We start from the raw sequence: 26188 nt of genomic DNA, 5'->3' as shown, positions 1-26188 counted from the left end.
GAATATAAACACCATCTATTAAAAATTAAGTATAGTGTCTGAAATACAGTAACTTTAAAACCTGCCATATTCCAAACAATAAACCTTCAATCAAGCAAGTAATGGGCAAACCCTAAAAACATGTTATCATATTAGAGGCTTGACACCAAGAAAGCACCATGACATACTCATCATGTTACACAATATACTGTCTCTCCTACCCAGTAAATTTATATTGATTGTAATGACAGTGATTTGTTAATTCAGAGTCCTATTTAAATGGAAGCTTTCCATTGCTGAAGTCAGCAGCCATGCCATTCATGTATCCAAGACTATGAAAACACACCGATTTTCTTTCCTAGAACGAGTATTAAACAGCCTGAAACACACAACTGCAATGTTTGACTTCATGAAATAAGTGCTTACTCAGCAAGCATACAGCAGGTAATGCATTATTCCACTTAAATTTAGTAGCACTTTATTATCCATTTTACACAAGAATCCATAACAGCAGCAAGTATATTGTTTGACACACAGTGAAAACCCACATATTGTGTCTGACCTCTGTCAGATGAATTAATAATTTCTTTAACAGTGGCAAAGCATCATGAGGAAAACAAAACAATACAACGTAGAAGGTAGCATTCTAATAATGAAGATCACCTCTGACAAACAAATTGATAGGTACTTTGAAAAGATGGGCATAAGATTAAAAAAATGGGCAAATTCAGTTTTCCTCTGGAACAGGAATAATAAAATTGAATTTATGAACATCATGGTGATACTAAAATATGGCATTCTTTCTTTGTTTTGTACCTATCTGAATCTCTGTTTCATTGAAAAGAACAGAATACTTCATACACACAGTTTTTATAAATATATGTATATGTACAAAACAAGTGTACACACATGCATGCACACACACACACAAAACTATGTAACACTGTGTGTGTACATGCACACTGCTCAAAATACATGACGTGTGCGGCTACTTTGCCCTCTGAGGCCTGTAGCAAGTGTACCCAGCTGCCCCCCTCCTCTGCACATAGGCCTGTTGCTAAATTGAATCTCCAAGTTCAGAAATACTATGCCTATCCATTGCTGGCAGAAGAGGTTGAATGGCAGGGGTTTGTTATTTCCTTTATGTTTTACAAAAATATATGTTATAAGAAGCAAAATTCTAGGCACCAACATCAGATTTTACAGCTGTATTGAGTGGGAGGATTTACAAGGCTCCCCAATACTGTCGCTGTGGCACAGTGTTATATCACAGAAACAAAACACAGAAGTTAGTAAAGCATTGATCTCTTACACAATGACATCAATATTTTCAGAACTTTCCCCGCCTGCAGGCAGAATGGCTCTCTCTACAAGCAATCTCTCTTCCACACACATATACATACAAAAATGCACACTTATGGTTTGAAACTTTTGTAGTTAAAGTATTTTCTCCAGGCATATGCTTCGTATTGAAGAGCACTCTATAACTTCATTTGGCACCAGCGCCAAAGGAAGGCTCTTACATGGTTTCATCCCAAATTCTGATCAAGAAACCCCAGTGTACTGCTTTTTGAAAACTTGTGGGTAGGCAGTTTCAGTGACCTAACTTGATAAACTACATCTGAAAAGTAAGCTCTATCCCCGGGGTTGAGAACTTGTGGACATTCAGAGTGTTTGGACTATGAGTCCCATCATCTCTGTACCGACCAGGCTGGCTGGAGCTGGGAGTCCAATAATACGTGGAGGTTCACTTGTCCCCCACTGCTTTAAAGTCATGCAACAAATAAGCTAGTGATCTTTAAGGTGCCACAGCTTTCCTGCTTCTTCAAATACTTGTCATTCCCCCCCTTCGTTTCTGTTACAGTTTCCTGGACAGAAAATTAAAATAGACATTTTACTAACCAAAACTGATACTTTCCCCACATTGTGGGTTTTATACCAGAAAATGTTACGTGTTGCATAATATTTAAATGTGCATGTGCATGTACACAGCCACAGACACATGAACACACACCCCTATATAGACAATTATGTGCAACGACTGGCTATTTGGTTACTAACAAAAAATAGGAAGCCTCAAAAATGAAAAATGAAAAGAGAAATTTGTCTCTAAAGCACAGGTGTCAAACACAAGGCCCGCGGGCCGAATCCGGCCCGCCAGACCTCGTCATGTGGCCCGTGTAGCCGCCGGCGGCCACCAGCCTTCACCTTTTATTCTCGCTTTTTTTTTTTTTTGACACAAGAAAGCCGCCTCTTCAGCGCATGCGCGGCAGCCTACAAGCCAGAGAACGTCTGCCCTCTAGCAGCGCCGGCCGTTCTACACAGGAAACCTCCACTTTACATGCATTCAGGAAACATCCACTTGTTTTTATATTGAGCACATGCCATCCTGTGATGTGACAGATCCAATAGCTGCCTGAACCCTTCTCTCCTGTACTGTAAGTACATATGATGTATAGTCCTACAGATACAACGGCCCTTTGAGGGTGACCAAACTGCTGATGCGGCCCCCCAATGAATTTGAGTTTGACACCCCTGCTCTAAAGTATTGTTCAATATGCCGAACACATTATTTCCTTACAAACTGATCAAAAAGCTTCTGTTTCAAAAGGACATACAAGGCAAAATCTCCTTAGTTTTTAGTTACTGTCTTATTCATTATCACTCTGCACCAAATGAGGGCCAATGCACAATATATATTAGGGTAACTATCCCAGAGAGGTTTTAAAAGACAAGTATGCAAATTATTCATGGGATGAGAATCAGCTCCAGCAACCCCAAAACTGCTAGGACTCTTATGCTCCCTGTTCTCTTCCCAATCAGGAAATGCAACTCCTGATACTGAACACCCCATTGCCTATGTTCAAAAAGGGCATAATTATAAAACCAGCTGTCTCCAATGCCTTATGGACAGTGATGAAGAGGAAAAGGTGGACCACAGACAACTCTATGACATTAAATCCATCACCTAATGTTCTCCTTGAAAGTGCCTTAATCATGACTGGACTGCCACACTTATCAGATATCCACATTGTGACAGATAAAATGCAGGAAACCAAACGGTTTGTGGGGAAGGGTTCCCCACTGAATGTGGCTATGCCAGTTGGTTCACTGTTTAACTCAAGTGTTCTTGAAGAATTTATCTAACATAAATGGGTGGCGGTATGGATTCATGCCTCTGAAAACGAGGGTTTTCTGTCATTCTGTGGCTTGGAAAATATCCTCAAGTACAATTACACTAACTGGATGCACTTTTTGAATTTAATCATGAAGTAATTTACTGCAAGGGGACACGGATGGCGCTGTGGTCTAAACCACTGAGCCTAGGGCTTGCCAATCAGAAGGTCGCTTCGAATCCCCACAACGGGGTGAGCTCCCGTTGTTCGGTCCCAGCTCCTGCCCACCCAGCAGTTCAAAAGCACATCAAAGTGCAAGTAGATAAAGAGGTACTGCTCCGGTGGGAAGGTAAACGGTGTTTCCGTGCACTGCTCTGGTTCACCAGAAGTGGCTTAGTCATGCTAAGCAATCCCATGCTAAGCAATCCCTTAGTCATGCTAAGCCACATGACCAGGAAGCTGTCTGCGGACAAACGCCGGCTCCCTCAGCCTACAGATCAAGATGAGCACCGCAACTCCAGAGTCGTCTGCGACTGGACCTAACAGTCAGGGGTACCTTTACCTTTAATTTCCTGCAAGCAAGACACGGCAGTCTCTATTAAAAGAAAATGAGTTGTGCTTGAGTTCCATTGAAATCAGTGGGATAAGTTAGTCATTAGTAACTTGATGCCACATTAATTTCCACAGGACTTAAACATGACCAACTTATTCTGGACTAGGACACATTATTATTACATCCGGGCTGCAATTCCATGCAGACTCAGGTGGGAGTAACCCAGTTTAAACAAAGTGGGTGTAATTCCACACAAACAAGTTTAAGATCAAACTAACAGTTAATGAAACATGTTTTCTGAATGTGGCAGATTATCATTAACAGCTCCATAGTCACTAACCGTGTTTAATACTAAATGTGCACCAGCGTGCCGTGTGTTTGACTGTGAACCAGGCCACAATCAGGGCATGCCACTTTTTCACCTTGTGCATAAAATGCAGTATTCATGCTTAAAATCCTATATTGTGTCCCTAGTATACTTTCTAAGCAAGAAAGTATAATAATAATTATTATTATTATTTCAAAAGAGATGTGTTACTCTATAAAGATAACAGCCAGACACAAAAAAATTACCTTACACATGTCCAAGTGCTTGGGCTGAACTATTATATATATACACACACACACACACACACACAACGCCTCTACAACCCATGTAACAAACCACTTTTGGAAGTCCCTGAAATTTCATGATTTGCTATATAATAGGGAGCACTTCACCTAGAATATAGGCCCAGAAGACACAAAACTACCGTAGTTGCATGGGTTTTTAAAAATAAAAATCCTAGCCCATACAAATTAACCCATCAACTCATAGGCACTAAATTAGGGACTTGTAAGCATGACAACTCCAATTCTTTCAATAAAGTCTTCCACAATTCAAAACACCTTAAGCCACTCTACGTGGTTACAGGTTCGTGTAATCTCAAACTGTTCTCTAAACAATAGGGTGTTCTCAGTACTTAGGAGGCAGCTTCTAGTTTGGTTTAAAAAAAGAAAAAAGCAAGAACAGAAACGATGAGTAAGCAGATGTCACAAAACTTCATTTCTGAATTTGGCAACGGGAAAACATTATTGCCTAAGGCCACAATCCTATATCCAACTGCCTAGAAATAAGCAGTGCTGGACTCAATAGGACTGAGTAGATATGTATAGAATGGATCTGTAAGGCGTGTGTGTGTGTGTGTGTGTATGTATATATATATATATATATATATATATATACAGTGGTACCTCGGGTTAAGTACTTAATTCGTTCTGGAGGTCCGTTCTTAACCTGAAACTGTTCTTAACCTAAAGCACCACTTTAGCTAATGGGGCCTCCTGCTGCCGCACGATTTCTGTTCTCATCCTGAAGCAAAGTTCTTAACCCGAGGTACTATTTCTGGGTTAGCGGAGTCTGTAACCTGAAGCGTATGTAACCTGAAGAGTATGTAACCCGAGGTACCACTGTATACATATTCACACACACAAACAAAACTTATTTGGTCACAAGGCCCACCAAACTCAACAGAACTGACTCCTGAGAAGACATGCATAGGATTCCACTGTCCAGAAGAGGGATATGAAAGTGAAACTACCATAAAACGCCAGAACTGAAGTTTTGTGGAGAGGCAACTAAGGAAAACCGAGCAGCTTGAGCCGGAGGAGCAAAGAAACAAGAGCGTCGGAGAAGAGGAGGGAAGGAAGGGAAAGTTCTACTAGCTTCACCTATGAGCAGATTAGGAGGGGGTGGTGAAAACAACGCCCACATGAGCAGCTCCCGTCCTCTCTCTCTCTCTCTCGCCTCTTGGAAACCAGCTGAGGGTGAGAAACTCGGCAACCACCAAACTAGCAGCAGCAGCGCCAGGAAGCGCCTCCCCGCAACCTGCTTCTAGAAACGGGCGCGCAGGAGGGTGGAAGAGGAGCGGCCTTTGACGTTGCAGGCCTCAAAAAGAGCCACTTCCTCCCCTTCTCCGGCTGCCCTTCAGTGACAGCCGGGAATGGAGGAAGCCGTGAGGGGACGGAAGCGGGAAGGAAGGACGGAAGGAAAGACCTGGGGTGGCTGCAGCCGAGGAGGCGGCCATTTGGGAGCGGGAAGGGGTTGGGGATGTGGCTGGGAGCGGGCGGCTTTCGTCGGCTTTTACCTGCTGCCGTTGGTGCAGGGGCGCTGGAGAAAGCGGCTCTGCCTGCCTGCCTCCTCCCCTCCTTGCCCGCGTCCCTCCCTCTCTCCCTCAAGAGCCTTCCCCCCACGGCCCGCCAGGCTGAGGGAAAAGAGGAAGGAGGCCCAGCAACCACCTTCCTCGAAGCCTTGCGCCGGTAGCCGAGTTCAACCGCCGCCCCCTCGCCTCTTGCACGCAGGCGCCCGCCTTCGCTGAGGGGAAGCGGAGGCCGCCCACACCGCGCGGCGACGGCGCGCTGGCCTAGATCCGGCGGCTGCTCGGAGCGGGGCACTTTCGGGACGCCTGTCGGTCTGAGGGGCCCGGGGACTCGGGCGAGGGACAGGCCGGCAGCGGAGGGAGACGCGGAGAAGGAGGGGGCTGTGGGCTTGTCGGCGCGTGTGAGGCGTTTGGGAGGAGAGCGGAGTCCGCGGCTTCCTCGCCGCGAGCCGGGAAACGGTCAGCTCAGCGCCTTAGACTAACCTTCCAGTTGGATAAAACGTAAAAGGAAAGCCAGGGGCAGCTCTCCGTTGACTTGGAGGCCCACTGAGTCGAAGGGGACTTGCCGCCTGGTTACTGTGGAAGACGGTCCTGAGGAGACGAGCGTGTTTCCTTTATTGCCTTTGCCCTCGCCTCGCTTTCCACCCCCTCCCCGGAAATAAAAAAAAGCAACTCCCCTACCCCAGAAAACCCCCCACCTCAGAAAACCCCCCACTACATTCCTGCTCTTGCAGGCTACTTTTCCTGAAACTTGCTTTAAATTGTTCTTGCTTTTTTTGTTCGTTTGCTTAAAGGTGAAGTGGCAGGAAGATTGTAAAGCTGGACTAAAATGCGGACTGAGCATCCGTCTCCCAGGGGTGCCGACTTGAATAAAATATTGTGGGGGCCCAGGTAAGCCCCACCCTTCATAATCGATCATGTTTGAATGGGAATGGCCATCAACGTTGTGGGGGATTGGCCCCCTCAAATAATTTATTGTGGGGGCCAAAAAACCCAGCGCCCCTAGAAGTTCTATGCCATCTCCTTGCATTTTGGAGCAGTGATTTCAGTGGGTATACTTGAGCATGACATAAGTTGGATGCAACCCTGTGGTCCTAATGTTGGTATATTCTGCTTCCTTTCCACCAGCTCTTATTTATGACAGTTTAATTCAGTGGTTCTCCCCCCCCCCCCCCATACTTCCAGAATAAAAAATTGCTCGCACCATACCAAAAATTTAATTGATATAGAATGCATTGGGAAACACAACTAGGATTGTCCTCAGTATCACTTCAAAGTCTTTGCTCTCATTTTGGAAAGCTATCCATATTCTGCAAATAAAATATTTTGATACTATACTACACAACATTGAAATATTCAAATGTTTCATTGATTGGCCTTCATTCTTCCCACTACATCCTCTCCTGCCACACTAGTGTGGTACTCCACACTCTTCAAAAACCACTGGTTTAATGAGACCATAGGTAAAAGGTAAAGGTACCCCTTACCATTGGGTCCAGTTGCGGATTACTCTGGGGTTGCAGCGCTCATCTCACTTAACTGGCCAAGGGAGCCAGCGTTTGTCCACAGACAGCTTCCCGGTCATGTGGCCAGCATGACTAAGCTGCTTCTGGTGAACCAGAGCAGCGCACGGAAATGCCGTTTACCTTCCCACCAGAGCAGTACCTATTTATCTGCTTGCACTTTGACATGCTTTCGAACTGCTAGGTGGGCAGGAGCTGGGACTGAACAACAGGAGCTCACCCCGTTGCAGGGATTCAAACTACCAACCTTCTGATCGGCAAGCTCTAGGCTCAGGTTTAGACCACAGTGCCGTCCACACATACCCTTTTACCATGTTTAATTACCGTAGGCTACCTGCTTGTTGATATTAAACATCAGGCAAAGTAATAAGGTAGCATTCTGCTCATGATCAGCTTCATTTTTTGAGGGAAGACTCAATACACTTATTAGCGAAAATCAGGGCTTTTTTTTCAGCCAGAGCTCAACTCTAGCACCTTTCAGGTGGGCACCATTGCCACTCTAAGAGAACAAGGGAGAAGTTCCTGGTAAACTCCAGCACCTCTTTTCCTGTAAAAATAACACTGGCGAGAAGACACTGCTGATTTTAAAAAGCCTGCATCTCTGGAAGTGGATCAGGTGCAAAGTCCTGTGCGTAATTTATAAACTTTTCTCTCTGCCTCCTGTATGGGCGATATTCTATCTTTTGAAAGGAGGCTGGACTTTGGTGGACAATATTGTTTATAGAACCATTTGCAAAACATGGCATTCACTTCAAAAAGCAATAGTTTCCTACAGTCCATTTTTACTTACACTGATCTTCAGCATAGTAAAGGATTTTGTTAGAAATAATTATTATCTCTTCTCTGATCAGCCTACCACTGTTTCTGATCAAGACTGCTGACTGGTGTTTTACAGCAGCAGGTTTAAACATCCTGTTCTAATATAAGCACAGTAAAGTTAGGCTTATTTCTGGTAACAACAATTTAAAGTTGTTACCAACTGCTGAATATGCACAAGATTTCCTCCGTATTGGGACATTTTAATTTTAGCCTGCTTCCTGAAAGAAATAAGCCAGCCTTTCATTTGCAGATTCCACGGTATATCATTTAGTACAATATTGGACAGCTGGAATGTTCTTGGTGATAATTGTAGAAAATATTAATTCTGTGGAACCTAGTTCAACATTTGGCCTTAAAATCATATTGATTAAATTAGCTAGTGCATAGGTATTCTGCTGGCATGTGTACTAAAGGCAGAGGCGACCTTATCACTAAGGCAAGGTGAGATAACTGCAGGTGCCAATTGTTCCTCTTGACTCTCCCAACCATTTTCATGTCCTGCGTAACCAGCCTACTGCCTCATTTATAGCTGACTCGTATTTTGTTAAAGAATGAACTTATGAATGTGACCTTATCAATGGTGTCCAAACCTTAGGATCCAGCAGTATTCTCAGTGGGTGTGGTCCAAAATACTTACAGATAAAAGATCTCCAGATAAGAGCTGAACTCGGAAAGACCCAGAACAGGGCTGTTTTGCTTTCTTTTTCCGACAGTAGCTTCCCCATGCTGTTTTGCCTATCACTACAACATACCCACATTTCAACACGTTGACAGGGGCATCACTATCCTAATGCAAACATAAAGCAGTATCTTGTGCTGCTTTCAGTCGTGGAACCAGTCACAATGTAATAAATGAGCTGTGTGTTTTGCCAACTTCAGTTGGAACTTGGCTGGGCTGCCTGCCCTTTTCTTACCTGGGAACTATGAATGTATCTGCCTATGTGGGGTAGTGCTCAAATGGCATTCCCTTTCCCAACAAGAAAAACTATGTCTTTAGTTTTAGTGGGTATATTGGGGTAGTGTTGTTCACTTTTAGTATGACGTTAACCAGAAGCAAGCATTGGAAATTGAAGCTTTTAATTTTAACTTTCTTGATTGCAGCTATAGTCCCTCTTCAAAATATTAGTGACAAAATAATGGAAAGTATACCCCTCTTTACCAAAGCTTACTTTTCCCTCCTCCTAGCCTTAACTGCATAGGAGCGACAGAGGTTTAATTTGCAGTTGGTAGCTGCATTCCCCCAAGGACACAATCAGTGAATGATACTAATTGAAAATGATCCATAAAAATAGAACAACAAGGCTGACCTTATGTATCCTAAGTTCAGATTTTGCAGTCAGGCTAGTGAACCTGAAGACATACTGAAAAGGAATTATTTTGTCAACAAGATAGGTAGTAAACACATTGCTGTGGGCAGAATTTATCTAGGATTCCAGAGGCAGCTTGGAATTGCCATACTGTTTGTCACCCATTGTCATTTTAAAAGAATCTGCGCCACCAATGGCTGACTTTGGCGCTACATGGTTTCACTGGCTACCTCCTGTTTATAAAGATTTACAGGGTCACTGCAATGTTAAGTGCAGATTTTGCTACTGGTGAACTTTACCGTGTGAAGTATTCAGGGCCTATTCATATTTTAAATTAACTTTACAATAATTGTTACCTTGATGTATTGAGCATTTCCTGAAGAACATTTTAGGATTCCAGAAGAACACATACCAATGCCCTAATATAAACATATTAATTGGTATGGGATTGCTCCACTTAAATAGGCTATAAGCAACAATATTTCATTATGTTTCTTACTCATGAAAATAAGGTCTCTGTTGTTACCGCAGTTACACTTCCACTGCCTGCCACCATAACCTGGTAACAGCAGCAGCAAAATGTTTTTGTTTGGGGCTTTACATTATGTGGAATATTATACAACTATAATAAGTTTGTTTTTATTTTTAGACAACCATTTCACTTTAAAATATTGTAAAGATTTAACTGAATTGTTATTACAGTTTAGGTGTACAGCACGTGGCAAACACAGAACATAAACCCAAAGGCTGCGTCACATGTGAAATCTGCGTGAACAGTTAATCTTTGATTTCAGTGAGAACTATGCAACTCAAGGTTTCTTGCATTCTAGTGGACTACACTAATGTGAATGCTACATGTGGATTAAAACTGCTATGTCAAGAACAATGACTTCACCCAATAACCACAGAAGCCACAAGTAATCTGATGCAGATATATGTTTAACCATAGGAAGACATACATTTTAAGCACTACATGTTAACTTTTAGTTACTGACACCACTTGGACCCTAGCTTTCCTCCAAGGAGTTCCAAGGCAGCATATGGAGTTCTCTCTCGCTTTTATCCTCACAACCACTCAGGTAGGATAGGCTGACAGGGTTGTTGTGATGATAAATGGGAGTAGTGGAGAGAAACTTGCTTAGCACCTTTATATATTTGGAGGAAATGCTGCAATCCAAAGAATACATCATAGGGCATAACTTTCTTTGAAATCAATGGGACTTAATTCTGATTAAATTGGATTTTTAGTGAGTTCTGACTCAGGATTTGAACCTATGCCTCCCTGGCCCGGGGTCTAACACCATAACCCAGGGAGGGGAAAGTGTGGACTCCCAGATGTCACTGGACTTCTGTGGCTATTGCTGATATTGCTGGCTGGGGGATGCTGTGAATTTTAGTCCAACGCTGCACTACACACAACATGAAATTATCCTGCCTACCATATTTGAAACCAACTAATCCACTCCCTTGAGTCAAATTGGCTGCTGACACTTTGTTTTCTTTGTTTAACCTTCATTTTTAGTGTAGAGCCACACATGGTATTAGCACCTACAATGTGTGTGTGGTCATACCATCAGCCTACCTCCACTGTCAGGTGGACAGAGTGTTTGTGAGCTTCCCATAGACATCTGAGAGAACAGAATGGATCATTGGCTCTCCTCATGTTCTGATATGCCAGCCTTCCCCAGCTTGGTGTCCTCCCAATGTTTTGGACCACAACTCTCAACACTCATGAACTCTAGCCATGATGGCTGGACTAATAGGAGTTGGAGTCCAAACATCTGGAGGAGACTAGATCAGGAAAAGCTGACATAGGCTTGTTTCTTCATTCTAACTGTCAGGTGTATTAGATCATGCTGGCTAAGTTGTTGAAAGGAGTCAATGATGGAAGGAGCCAGGAATTAATGACATGCAAGCTCTACAATTTGTGTCAGCATTTATTGTAAATTACATGCTGATCAATAAACATATTTTTTTAATTTAACCACATAATTGCTACTTGGTTGGTTTTGCCAAATAAAAGAAAATTTCCATTAAAGTTTTACCATAAATTTTGTGTTATATAAAATATTTGCTGTATGTATTCAAGGCTGTTATCTAGTGACAGAAAGAGACAATGCCTCAGGAAACATCTAATCAGCACTGCTGTTCTTGGCTCTGCTGGTCATTTACATGTTCAGTTGTAAGAAATAGGATTGTTAGACTCATATTTTAATGTCAATAATAATACAACCCTCTCAGATTTGCTTCGGTGACTGCAGAGTAAATTAAATATATTAACACCAGCTGGTTGGAAAACTACTCCCGAGAGTTACCATCAGTGGGTCAGAGGGAAATTTTGAGTGGCACACTGCAAAGTTTGGTATTCTTCAACATTTGTATCAATAACTTAAATCAGAGGTGGGAAATTTCTAGTCTGCAGGCCAATCTTAGCTCACAAGGCAATATCCTCCAAACCACAGCCACCTAGCCCATTACTGGGGGAGGGGGGACGGCAGGGAATGCAATGATGAAGCAGACTCCTGCAGCCATCAAGATCAAATCCTTCACTCATCAGCTTAAAGGGTTAAATAATTTCAATTTCATGCAGCGAGAGCGTGGTGTGTGGCTGTTTTAAAGAGCAGAGCCAAAGGGCTTTCAAACTCTGGTGGAGACAAATAGCATGAGCATCCATAGCATGCACAGACCCCCTGACCACCATCAGGTCCCAAGGGAGGGTCACCCAGCACTCCATGGTGCCTTCAGCCTTTAACTAACTTTATTTTTTTCTATCTGACTCAAACTACTGTCCCCAGCCCCACTCAGATCTTAGATCAATTCTCATTTGTTAACTTGGGGTAGAGATTCAGTAAGGATTCAGTAATTTTCCTAATGACTCTTGCATTCCAGGGATTCCAGCAAAAGTCAGACCTTTAAAATATCGCCTTCTAAGTTGTTTCCAAAGTTCCCCACTTCTCTTAGCATAGAAAGAGACACTTGGTAAGTTAAAAATGATTTACTTACAAACTCTTCAAAGGTCATATTCATGTGCTTTTCCATACAGCAGCAAGACTAGTCAGGCAGTTTAACTTAGGCTCCAAAAGTGGTAAATATTTCTAAATTATTTGTATAGAAACACAAATATAGCCATGTGGTCTAAGCTTGGAACACCCAGTTTAGACCTCCTCACTGGTAGGGTTCACATGGTGGAAAAAGAGAACAAAAGAGTTTGTTAACCTTCCCAAAGGGAGGGGGTGTGACCTAGCTCAGCCTGGCAAGACAGCTTACTCTATGGTCTTAACCCATTCATGCATTAATTGGAGTTAAGCATGTTGGTTATTTGGGGCTGATTTATCCCACATTAATAACAACAATTTCATGCTCCATCCGTTTGAATGGGTTGCCCTAGCAACTCTAGGTGGCGTCTAACAATTAAAACATTAAGCACAGTAAAACATAAAACATTAAAAGCTTCCCCATATAGGGATGTAAGATGTCTTCTAAAAGTCAGATAGTTGCTTATTTCCTTTTCAACAATGAAATCATTGGGAAAAGTCACGAATGGGTTGGATTTCAGTGACTCACGTTTGGTATCTCTCTTGACTGGAGTCAGTAATGGGCTGGATAAAAGCCAATAAACTGAAGCTTCATCCAGATAATACAGATATGTTAAGTCTTAACAGTGAAGGGATAATGTCACTCAAGCAAGAAGTGAATATATAGCTTCCTTCAAATGAGATTGCACACCCCTTCAAAAAAGCCAGCCAGGCCTGTGTCTTGAGAGTACTTCTGAGCATGGCTTTGCTACTTGACTTCTAAGTGGCAGCTGTGACCAGGAGTGCTTTCTGTTACAATTGCAATTGTACTTGCTCTGAGCAACAGAGACCTCACTACTCTAATACATACATTGAAAGGCTCTAGATCATGGGTGAGGTTTTTGGAATTCCTGGCAGTTCCAGCCAACATGGTCAATGGTCAGGGAAGATAGGATTTGTAATCCAGCAATATCTGTAGGGTTATAAATTCCCTATCTCTGGCGTAGATTATATTTCTGCGTTTATTTCTTTATTCATACAATTTTTAAACTGAGCCTTGATCCAAACATAGATTTTAGGGTGACGTACATAAGAATGCCAAATAACAGTGCAACATATAAACAAACAAGAAAATAAAAACAATACAAGAAAATCTGAGAAGTTATGAACCAAAACTATCCAACCAGTATAAACAATACAACAAATCTGTAAAGCCTGAGCTAACAGAAATCTCTTAACCTGGCTGTAATGCATTCTTCAGTGGCGCTGCCTTGAAATATACTTGGGAAACTATAGTTGGTCCAAAATACTGTAGTTAGATCCCTTCAAATACTGACAAGAGAGAGAGAGATCCTATTCTGGGAGAGCTGCATTGGCTACGATCTGTATTTTGGGCTTTTGGGCTTTGAAACTGTAAAGCCCTTTGCAGTTGGGGCTCAGGTTACCTGAAGAAGTACCTCTTCCCATACACAGGGATTGCCACTGTGGTGACCACCAGATGTTCCTAACCAGAGCTGATGAGAGTTGGGGTCCAACAACATCTAGAAAGAACTACATTGGCTACTGCTGCTTCAAGAGCTTATGAAGAGACTCTGTTAGGTGTACCACCACAACACTCTAGCAAAGGTACAGAAAGAGGTAGTGGACTTCTGAGCTGCTTCAATTGCCCAAATTGCTCAAATTTTGGAGCCATCCGTCCAAAATAATCTTCCCCTTTTTAGGGAAATTATAAGCATGGCTCTTTTACAGAGGGCATTGACTAATTAAAGCTGGACGCATAATTGTTGTATTCTCTTGTTAAACCGATTGCTCTTGAGTGATTTAACACTTTTAGCATTGATGTTGCAACTGTTTGTATTTCCAGAATGGTTTATTGATTTTAATCATTTTGTTGTAAACTGCATCAAGAGCTCTGCTGGGATGAGGTGTAAAAATTGAAAAACAAATAAGCATAAAATAGACTGTGTTTGTAGCTGCTCCAATTCCCAAGAGGATCAGCAGCACTTACATGTGCACTTAGACATATACATATGTAAATGTCCTTATTAATTCCTAAATGTGTCATTTTCTTTGGAAATGGTACAAAGCGGTCCTCAGATCATCAGCAAAACTGCTGCTTACTAACTCCATCTAGTACTTCCTACTGGAACCTATAAACTACCATTCATACCTTTGTGATTGTGAGACTCGTATATTATACTGTAGTTAGTCCATTAGCTACATTGGTTCATCTAGCTCAGTATTGTAGACACCAACCTTTTGTAACCTGGTGCCTTCACATTTTTGTATTTTCTACAACTCCCATCAGCATGGCCAACGTTCAAGGATTACAGGAGGTGTGGTCCAATACGTATGCAGGGCACAACATGCAGGGAGGCTAGTTTACACTGACTGGCAACAGTCTCTCCCAGTTCTTTCTGGAGATGCAAAGGATTGTACACGGGGCATTTTGCACGCATTGACCTCTGGTCTTTCCTCAAAGATATTTAAAGGCATATTTTTAAATATTATATATATAATATGTATCCACTCTGAGACTCAGGTAAAAGTAATTAATTGCATTTTAAGAATGCATGAAAGCCCTGGTTATAGTTGCTCTGTTATGCCGTGCACAACTAAATCAAAGTTGCTGCTTTTAAAATCCAGTTCCAAAATTATAACAAGATATGCATTGATGGGCTCAAACCCACACAAAGTTTCAGTGATGTCAGTGAGTTTAACAAGTTGCAGGAGGTCCTCGATCAGGAAGAGACATAATAGGTAAATTTAGGGTATGAGGGTGAAGGAAGATAAGAGTGACAGTATTAGGAACACAAGTTTGCATATATTAAATAAGCATACCATCTGGAGGCTTTATATAGTATTTTTGGCTTTAATGTGATTGATCTGGCCTTTACATTTTTAATATATCTTTCAGATAAACAGGAATAAATTTAGGCTCCTTTTACTAAGTGACTACTGAGGTTTTTCTACCCCTAGTGAGTAGAATTAGAGGAACCAGACGCCAGAACTGTGGCTTCTAGTTCAGTTATGGAATCCTATCACAATCCTGAACCCTTGGATCTACCTGCCTGAAATTTGTTGGAGTTAATCCCCTCTCAGAGGGCTGCTATGTCTGCAATTTTCATGCACCCATGTGAAAAACAACAACAAAGAGTTGTGGAAATTTTGGTTTTCCAATATAAGTCAATGGGATAGCTGAAACTTCAGTTTTCCAGATATTGCTTGGGATTTGGGGTCTGAGGCAGCCCCCAACCCAGCCTATCTGAATCAAATAGGGGCCCAATCTGAAGTTCTGAACTGGGCTATGAAGCGAAGCTGAGGGGTGAGCACACAGCCCTAAAATGTCGTCTTTTGCTTGCTTTGTGTTTAAATCCCCTCCTCAGTGAAGCCAGCAAATCTTGGATAGGGCTCTAAAATCATCTAAAACTACTGGGCATATTTTAAAAAAGACTTTTCAGCAAACTGGCCTGACCATCAGGCCAAATGAGGCAAGTGTCTCAGGTAGCAGATGCTGCAGGGCAACCTATCATCAGAGTCCTCTCAGCTAGGCTGCTGCCCTCAGGTAAAGTGGATGATATTGTCTCACCACTAGTTGATGTAAGTTTCAATTGCTATTCAAGTTGGATTCCATACGTGGAATGATGTTTGAGAGAGATTGAGTGAGTGAGCTTGTTCTTTGTCTCAGACAACAAAATGTCATGGTGAGGCCCTGCTTTAAAGGTAAAGGGACCCCTGACCATTAGGTCCGGTCGCAGACGACTCTGGGGTTGCAGTGCTCAACTTGCTTTATTGGCCGAGGAAGCTGGCGTACAGCTTCTGGGTCATGTGGCCAGCATGACTAAGCCGTCTCTGGCGAACTAGAGCAGCGCATGGAAACGTTTACCTTTCCGCCGGAGTGGTACCTATTTATCTACTTGCACTTTGATGTGTTTTTGAACTGCTAAGTTGGCAGGAGTAGGGACCGAGCAACAGGAGCTCATCCCGTTGCGGGGATTCGAACTGCCAACCTTCTGATCGGCAAGCTCTAGGCTCTGTGGTTTAAGCCACAGAGCCACCCGTGTCCCAGGCCCTGCTTTACTGGGCATTAAGAAGGATTGACATGAGAAAAACATCCAAGAGAGGGCATTCCAGAGACCAAGGTGCCACCACTGAGAAGGCCCTATCTCTGGGTATCACCTACCTCACTTCCAGAGATAATGGGACTTAAAGAAGGGCCTTAAGAGAAGAAACAATGGCATTTGGGAGAAGGTGGTGATTTCAGTGGGGCCTATGCCTAAGAAGCTGCTTGAGGCCACATAGATGAATCTCTTCCCTCACTTCCATTTCATATTTTTCATCTAGTCCATTCTGCTCTGCATTCAATTCCTCCTGAATTCTCACCTTAAGTAGGGGAATTTCTAAATTAATTCAAAAACTGGAGCTTTCAGTTCCATCAGGTTACCTCTATCTTTCCTTCACTCTGCACTACGAATGCACACATGTGCATGATAAAATGCTGCAATTTTTGTGTGGCTATGAGGCTAGATTCTCTTTGTGCAGAATCCTGCACATTTGATTAAAATCCCACCATATGTACAATGACATAAAACCTGCTTTTCATGTGGGTCGTCCTTTATCAGCGCACAAAACTGGTGTGCATCATTTAAAGAAACCTGGTGATTGCTTTGTGCAAGTGTTTTCTTCACTTGACGGGTGTGGGAGGGAGACATGAAACAATGGAAAGTTATGCAAACTCCTCATACATAGTGTTCTGTACCAAATTCGTTAAAAATGGAGAATTCCTTAATGTATAGATTCCACTTCAGAAGCAAGATTTGGTATTTTAGAACGCCTAAGTCCAGGGAGAGGAAGGATAAGAGGAGGAGGAATTTGGAATCATTCCTGTTCTTAATGTTTGACTGCTGGGCCCCCAAACCTTCCGTAACCCCCGTGTTGGATTTATACAGGCTAACCGTACCCTTTGGAGCCATTGCTTATCTCGTCCTCATTGTTCATGATCACCACTCATTTAGTATAAATTGTTGTTATGTTGACATTCTTCTTCCCCTTTTATTAAGGCTGTTAACCATTTACCAGTTTTATTTGAATTATCATAGAAAAATTTATTTGTTCCATAAAAATAATTGGCTCCTTTAACAGCAATATTATTCAATAGCACCTTAATGTATAATGCTTCTGCATAAGCTTTTTACTGTGGAATTTTGATGTTCTAATTTTTTTATTGTTAGCTTTCTTAATAGCTCCGGTTTTTCTTGCCCTAGGCATTTCCTAAAAACCCAGCTTCTGAAAGTCACTATAAAAGCTCCCAATACATTATGGTATGATACAAAGCTGAAATTAAAATTTATATGCTTCTTGGGTTTTATTTTAATGGCTATTAGAAATTCTTTATCCTTAAGTAATAGAGCATTGAATCTCCACTACAAGCGCCTCTTATTTCCTCCTCATCGTATTATCTCTATTATTCCTTTAGTATATGAGCAAATAAAAATCTCCCAGCATTTTAACTTGTGTGTGGAAGGAGCATTTTTATCAGTTTTGGTGCAACATATATCACACAAACACATGTAGAATGGGGGGACGAGACCTGTTGTGGTAGCAATCTAAATGTGTCTGTGACAATTGCCTCACAAATTCTTGGCTGTACATCAGTGTGCATGTATGTGGTGAGTTTTCACTCTTCAGAGAATTGGCCACTGGTGAATACCGTTGATATAGATAGCCAGATGGCCCCAACTCTATAGTGAATTGTTCAAAGCGATACAACTGAAGGATATGAAATTCACTACAAAAATAACCAATTCCTGTGACTATCCACATTGGCTCACAGCTACTGAGGATGTATGATTAGTGCCTACATATATCATGCAACAAAATAAGATGTTTTCTGCTACATCTCCTTAATACAGCTGTTCCTGTTATAACCAAACTCATGCCTCCAATGCATTAATTATATTTCTGCAATTTAGGCCTATTAATCATTATCCACCCCCAAAAAATTCAACCCATCATTTTGGCTGCTAATATATTTCCATTTTGTTAGCCTGTCTTGTGTCATAGAAGCCAATAATAAATTCCGTTTGAAAGAATATTGAAGTGAGAGTATCTTAAGTGATATTTTTTCCTAGTCAGTATCATTCTTGCTTTCTTCTAGTTTTATTTAAACTGATGCTGCTGCTGTTGAGTGAAGGGTATAGTGCTTTAATATGCTTTCAAGATCTATTTCCAAGGATGATGAGTGCTCCTATGATATTATGCTTATAATATATCTCTGTCTGGGCAGAAGGATTCTTGCAACAACAATACCCTTAGGTTTTCAATATGTTCTCTGTTTTGCAACAGTCATTAAGAAATCACTAGACATCACCAGACACTGGATGCAATAGTTTTAGACTTTAAAAATGGCTAACATTCCTCTATGTCTTATTCTGGCTATGACAGCTGGAGAATCCTGTGACCTTTCTATAACATGAGTTTGGGCAGTAGGCTGTATACCAAGACCCTTCTAATTCCTGGATCCAGCAAGTGTTAAAATATAAACTAGGCTAGCTTTCTGATGAGGTGATCGCCTGGGTGATGGTCCATTAAGGGGAACAAAGGAAAAGGGCTCTGTGTAAGATGGCAAATGGTTAGTTAGAAGGGAAAAGCCAAAATTTAGCATTAAAAGTTGTACTGATGTGACCTAGAAGGAAAAGCAGCAAGCTGGAAAGTAAGGGCAACATTTAATTTCTGTTTGAATCCAATCAGCTTGGGAGAAACAAGACCCTTTTGGGGTGTTAATAATAATAATAATAATAATAATAATAATAATTTATTTATTTATACCCCGCCCATCTGCCTGAGTTTCCCCAGCCACTCTGGGCGGCTCCCAATCAAGTGTTAAAAACAGTACAGCGTTAAATATTAAAAACTTCCCTGAACAGGGCTGCCTTAAGATGCCTTAATGGTGTGAATCCCTCCATCATAGGCTCAGGTTGTATATATGTTTAAATAAACCATATATAATTTTTTAAAAAAATACCACAGTCTCTGCTGTGCCTCCTTCCAAAAGGAAACACAAACCAGGTGTAAGTGCCTGGAACCCCTGCAAATTCACACTGTTTGGACACTGGACTGGTGTGCAACACTACAAAGCCTGAAAGTCTTTCTCAAGAGGCAGGAGAAGCAACAAAGAGCTCTGTGCCGCACTTCAAAGGCTTCAGCTGATAGTTGGGGCTTCACAATGCTGTGTACTACACAAGGTGAAAATGTGTCACCTGGTGTCAGTGTAACATCAGGTGATTGACAGGCAGGCACCCCACTCCACCTGTCAAACATGACCTGTGGGGGTAGGGAGAGATCAGTTCCCCACCCCTGATGTAAAAGAGTAGATTTCTGGAGCATAAGGTAAAGGTAAAGGGACCCCTGACCATTAGGTCCAGTCGTGACCGACTCTGGGGTTGTGGCGCTCATCTCACTTTATTGGCCGAGGGAGCCGGCGTACGGCTTCCGGGTCATGTGGCCAGCATGACGAAGCCACTTCTGGAGAACCAGAGCAGTGCACGGAAATGCCGTTTACCTTCCCGCTAGAGTGGTACCTATTTATCTACTTTTACTCTGACGTGCTTTCGAACTGCTATGTTGGCAGGAACTGGGACAGAGCAATGGGAGCTCACCCCATTGCAGGGATTCGAACCGACAACCTTCTGATCGGCAAGCCCTAGGCTCTGTGGTTTAACCCACAGCGCCACCCGCGTCCCCCTTCTGGAGCATACCTTATGTCAAATTGCAACGAACCCTATGTTAAAGGAGCCACAACACTGAAAGTCCAACACAAGTAGCACACTAGGAGTTCTCGGTATTCTGGTGTGATGTGGTATGTACGCCAGATACAACATACCTTCTGGATGAATGCACTGCAATTTTCTAGTATACAGCTCCGTTTCTTTTCCAGAGCTTTACACATTGCTGCTGACACAGTCACAAAGGGGCGGGGGGAGTACGAATTTAACACAGAGAAATTCAAATAGAAGATAAAGCCAAGCTGGTTTCCTTAGCACTAAGAAAACATATAATTTAAACATTTGGCAAACAGAGGATCAAATTCAGAAGGAAACAGCTCTATTCCCAGTCTTTCCAATCTATGTCTTAATAAATATTCAAATGTTTTCAAAAACTGCTGCATGTTTTCATGATTATTTTTTCATTTTATTTTTCTGTGTTAAACAGAGATGGTATGTTTATGTGCATATGCATTAGACTGTGATCCTAGCATAGTAGCAATGCCGCATTTTGTGATGTGGCGCTGAAAGAGCGGCTGATGCACCTGAAGCTAAGCTCTGTTGAGCTAGTGCCATGCAAATCAGGGCCTAATTAAAATCAACAGGATAAGAACAAATAATCTGCCAGTAATTAATTTGGAATACCAGGGAAGATTGTTTTATGGTATGTCTGTAAATCGCCTTCAACATATGTAAAAGGTGAGTGAGAGTGAGTGAGAGAAAGAAATAATACTGGGATGCAGACCTTATAGTCAAACATTTATCCTTAAAAAACAAACAAACATCCACCTCCCAACCATTCCTCTCCCCACCCACCCATTTCAGGGCCTCCAATGCCCTTGTTTCAGAGCCCCCCAACACCCCACCTCAAAATAAGCTGAAAGGTCTGTTTAGTGTCATTGATTCCTCTACTACTGCTTCTTTGCATTTTCCACTCCCGTCACTATTTCTCTTTCTATCTTGGATTACTTAGTCAATAAGGTATTTTACAAAAGATGTGTGTTGAGCGGGGAGTATGATTGTGGTTGTACAGACTCACAGTACACGAGGAGAGAGTCTGAAAGGGGTTAGAGAGTGAGCAGGATAGCATCATCGGCTATGGAACAAATGAAGCCCACTGCGAGTAATGGCATTTCTTCATGGATTAATGAGTAAAAGTGATGCCATAGCTATGCTATGCAGCCAATAAGATATGAATGTGGTGGCATTATTGGCGAATAAAAAGAAGAGAGCATACTTGACTTAAACTGGAAACCCTAACAGTAATCTTGTTATGACTCAAAGTCCAGAATCCTATCTTTACCATTCCAACCAGTGGCGAAGCTGCATGCTCTGGCACCGGGGGTGGACAGCAGGCTGGGGCGTGGCTGGCACATGTCCCAGGGGGTATGGCATGCCACCCTGGGGGCGTGGCACGTCACCTGCAGGGCTTGCATCCCAGGGCGTGGCATGCCGCTCACGGGGGGCATGGCATGCATCCTGGCGATGTGCTGCGCTGCCTGCGGGAGCGTGGTGTGCGTCCTGGGGGCGTTGCATGCTGCCTGCAGGGGCATGCGTGGTGCATGTCCAGGGGGGCCGCCGCGAGGGTACCCCCCTCCCCAATGGTGCCGGGGGCCGTGCGCTCCCCCCACCCCGTTCCTCCGCCAGTGATTCCAACAACTGAAAGCCCTCTCAAATTTGGAGGTTGCAAGACTAGCTTGCCTGGTGGTGCAGAGCTGTAGCAACAGCCTCCCAGCAGGGGCATTACTTGTGTTTACTGGGTGTGGCAAGGTGGCAGTGAGGTCTGGGCTGTGCAGAATTGCCTCCGCCAGTGTGCCCATGCAACTTCTCCTTTAGTACTGTGTGTACCTCCGAGTAAGTGGCAGTGATGCTGTTGCCAGGAGGCTATTGCTGTGGCTCTACCCCACCAGATGAGTCACTTCTCGGAGGCTGAAAAAGGAACAGAGAATTCCAATATAATTTGCAAACCTCCCACCTAAACCAATAACTGGAATTAACTAGGTTTATTTTTGTATTAAAGTAATATAAAAAGGTGTAGTTATTTTCAAGCATACAAATAGATCCCAGTGAACTAAACTTATTCCCCTTAGTTCTGTTATCTAGTTGTCTGGCTGTGGAATACTGTTTGGCCCAGGTTTCTAGAAAAAAAATAAATCTTTAAAATTCTGTCGGTTCCATCCCTTCCTTTTTCAGAGCCATTGCCTTAGGGCCCAGTCTTGTCATCATTCAACACACAACTCTTTCACTGAAGTCTGGATCAAGAAAATTGTAAATCACACTGCATAAGAAGATTCAGACAGTTTCATTTGAAAGTGTTAAGATGTAAGACTATAAAAGACCATATATAGAGCGTGCTTATACTATTCCAGCTGAGGCAAAAGTACCTTGAAAGCTAATGAAAACTTACTAATATACACAATCTGGAAAGATGATCAAAAAAACAATGACTAAAGTAATGCAGTATCCCTAAGGAATTTGATAAAGTACATTTAAGCTGGAACATGTGCAGAGAATGAAGACCAGGGTGATAAAAGGTCTGGAAAAATGAGGTGCACCCTATATATATATAGGGACGTGGGCTAGGGCTTGCCGATCAGAAGGTCGCCGGTTTGATTTCCTACGACGGGGTGAGCTCCCGTTGCTCGGTCCCTGCTCCTGCCAACCTAGCAGTTCGAAAGCACGTCAAAGTGCAAGTAGATAAATAGGTACTGCTCCGGCGGTAAGGTAAACGTCGTTTCCGTGCACTGCTCTGGTTCGCCAGAAGTGGCTTAGTCATGCTGGCCACATGATCCGGAAGCTGTACGCCGGCTCCCTCGGCCAATAAAGCGAGATGACCGCCGCCACCCCAGAGTCGGTCACCACTGGACCTAATGGTCAGGGGTCCCTTTACCTTTACTATATATATAGTGTCAAAGGCCAGTGTAAGGTGATGTACCTTTAGCACTGGGACTTCTACAACTTATGGGAAAGATTGAGGGCACAAGGAGAAGGGGACGACAGAGGACGAGATGGTTGGACAGTGTTCTTGAAGCTACTAACACGAGTTTGAACTGCAGGAGGCAGTGGAAGACAGGAGTGCCTGGCGTGCTCTGGTCCATGGGGTCACGAAGAGTTGAACACAGCTAAACAACTAAACAACAACAACAAACCCATCATCATCATATACCTAACTTCATATTCATCACCCAAAGCAGTTCTTCAGGAATCCACAAGATGAGATTTTCCTTATATCCCTACTTACGTTATAATGATAGTACTCTATTCTGCCTTGGTCAGACCACAGGTGGAATACTGTGTTCAATTCTGGGCACCACCGTTTATGAAGGATGTTGACAAGCTGGAACGTGTGCAGAGGAGGGCAACCAAGATGATCAAGGGTCTGGAAGCCAAGCCTTATGAAGAACTGTTGAGTGAGCTGGGTATGTTTAACCTGGATAAGAGGAGACTGAGATGAGATATGATAGCTACCTTCAATTATCTAAAGGGCTGTCACATGGAAGAGGGAGCAAACTTGTTTTCTCTTGCTCCAGAGGGTAGGACCTGGACCAATGGATTCATGTTACAATAAAGGAGATTATGAGTAAACATCAGGAAGAACTTTCTGACGGTAAGAGCTGTTCAGCAGTAGGACAGTCTCTCTCAGAAGGTTGTGGACTCTCCTTCCTTGGAGGTTTTTTAAGCAGAGGTTGGATGGCCATCTGTCATGGATGCTTTAGCTGAGATTCCTGCATTGCAGGAACTAGATGATCCTCTAGATGACAGGGACTAGATGACCCTCAGGGTCTCTTCCAACTTTACAATTCTATGATTCTATGGCACAAACAAATGCATTAATTAGTCTTTTAAGGCACCAAAGGGATGTTCTGCCATTTTTACTGATGGATGCTGGCTTTTACCTTCACAATCAAGGTTTCTTGTGGGATCTCCATTACAGTGTCTTGTGGCTTCAACTTGAGCAATATGTGTTTGTTTTCTGTTTGCTCATTTACCTACACAGCCATGCATACTTCTGTTCCTTTACTTTCCACCTAATCTCAGACATGGAGCTTAATCTCTGCCAGCCCAATCCCAGCCATGTTTCATATTAAGAAGTACAGCTCTTTGATTTCAATGGGTTGCCCATGCAAACACGAATGCCCAAGATTTTAACCTGAGTCATAAAAATGGGTACCTGAAATGTGTGACCTTGGGAACTAGCAGCACCTGGAAGCCGATAAGAGAAAGTATTTTTGCATGAATTAAGTGCAAACTAAGAGACAACTGATTGCATTACAATTGAATGTCTAGAAACTGCTGCACTACAAAACCCTAATCCATTTACCAAAATGAAACATGACTCATTCAAGGTTTGCGGTATATTATCTGAGCAACTGCTGTACTGTATGGCTTCTTGATGCATGTACAGTGGTACCTCAGGTTACATGCGCTTCAGGTTACATACGCTTCAGGTTACAGACTCCGCTAACCCAGAAATAGTGCTTCAGGTTAAGAACTTTGCTTCAGGATGAGAACAGAAATTGGGCTCTGGCGGCGCGGCAGCAGCAGGAGGCCCCATAGGCTAAAGTGGTGTTTCAGGTTAAGAACAGTTTCAGGTTAAGTACGGACCTCCGGAATGAATTAAGTACTTAACCTGAGGTACCACTGTACCTGTGAGGCCAGAGGTGGTTTGAGAGCAAAGGGGAATCTCCACCCTTACTTTAGGCAGCAGTGGAGGTGCCCCATATATTGTAGCAATATTTTGTGCCCCATATATTGTAGTGATACAGTGGCCAGCAACTGTTTTGTCTAGGGAACTGGCCCAAGTTGAGTAAGTGTGCATAGCTTTGGGATGTTATTTGCTCGTACCATTAGTACTAATGGCAGCATTGTGGTGGAGACCAAGCAACCCACCTTCCTTGTAAGATTTGAAATTAGAAATGACCCATGCATGTGTGGTTGGGTTGTGGTGGCGGCACCCCTCATTGCTACACCCCCATCTCATGTGAAAATGGCTCGCCCTTAAGTAACATGATGCATGTCGCAATCAAGAAGTCAGAGGTTGGATGAGGAACTCAACAGGGCAAACTGAGAACAGGGATGTATTTTGCACAGATATGAGGATAAGTTATATAGGCTTTAAGTGCTATTTTATTACACAGTCAAAATATAGATGGCACTGGAAGATGCAGGCTGAAGAGGAGGACTGAGTCTATTAATTTAGGTCTGTTAATTGAGGCAGAGCTAGAGGCTCTTGTCCTGACAAATTTGTTAGGCTTTCCCCCCCAAGTTTTTCTAAATAAGCACAACCATAATAAAGTGCAATTGGTAAGGAGTGATAGGGTGCAGCTAAGCATTAAGCTAGCAAGCTACAGTGAAACTAACCAAAGGCCAAAGAGGGAAAACTTAAAAGGGTTAAGGGAAATAAGCTCACCAATAACGCCCTCTAAAGTATATTGCAATTATTGCAACTAACATTGGTGTAAGTTAATGCAAAATTAATAGGTTTCTAAAAACCCTCGCCTTAACAATTCGTAGCCAACTCTTCTGATCCTCCTCCAAATAGTCAAGAGGAAATAAAATATCAGAGAGTTCATCACTTCAATTTCCCCAAGACCCTTGCAGTTATTCTTCTTTGTGATTGAGTCTTTTAACTTTTTCATGACTTCAATCTTAAAAAAATAGACTTTAATTAAATTCAAGACTATTATTCCCCTTTAGGGGAGGTGGGAAAAACAAATGCAACTCAGATGCGGGACCTCTGAGCATAACACTATCCCTCTCTTTACAGTTCATTTTGGCATTTTTATATATTGCCTGCTAATAAAATGTAATGATTTTCATCTTTTACTTTGACATCTGAGACTCTATCTTTTATCTGTTGTTTACAGTGTTTCAGCCCATAAATAAATCATATGACAAAATAAATTACTTAATCTTGTGTTTTATTTGGAAACACATTAAAGCTTAGCTCTGTAGGAAAAAATCACTTTACACCTT

The 26188-nt window shown here is 42.5% G+C and overlaps 1 protein-coding gene and 1 long non-coding RNA gene across 31 annotated transcripts in view; one reads left to right on the top strand and one right to left on the bottom strand.

The window, feature by feature from the left end:
• TBC1D5 (TBC1 domain family member 5) overlaps positions 1 to 6430 on the bottom strand; it is a 242306-nt gene extending 235876 nt beyond the window's left edge. For 6 of the 26 annotated variants that reach the window (XM_083404778.1, XM_083404770.1, XM_083404784.1 and 3 more), the window contains exon 1: positions 5775 to 5945. The gene's annotated coding sequence lies outside the window, so the exon portion shown is untranslated. Of the gene's footprint in view, positions 1 to 3657; positions 3691 to 5358; positions 5619 to 5774; positions 6242 to 6269 lie in introns of those variants that run through there. The other 20 variants (XM_083404783.1, XM_083404795.1, XM_083404787.1 and 17 more) reach the window with 15 other exon arrangements.
• LOC310660513 lies at positions 5326 to 24852 on the top strand. 5 transcript variants are annotated; one of them, XR_014503463.1, is made up of 4 exons: positions 5326 to 5454; positions 6581 to 6677; positions 10138 to 10228; positions 12325 to 18541. It is a non-coding gene; the product is annotated as an uncharacterized lncRNA (long non-coding RNA). The 5 variants fall into 5 exon arrangements; XR_014503464.1 differs by lacking the exon at positions 5326 to 5454 and adding an exon at positions 5886 to 5946; XR_014503465.1 differs by lacking the exon at positions 5326 to 5454 and adding an exon at positions 5997 to 6098.
• The last annotated feature ends 1336 nt before the right edge of the window (positions 24853 to 26188 follow it).

The sequence above is a fragment of the Podarcis tiliguerta genome (genome assembly GCF_965153285.1).
Source record: "Podarcis tiliguerta genome assembly, chromosome: 12".
In the NCBI taxonomy this organism is placed as follows: Eukaryota; Metazoa; Chordata; class Lepidosauria; order Squamata; family Lacertidae; genus Podarcis; species Podarcis tiliguerta.
The sequence above is the reverse complement of the archived record's forward strand: the minus strand, read 5'-3'. Positions and strand labels throughout refer to the sequence as shown.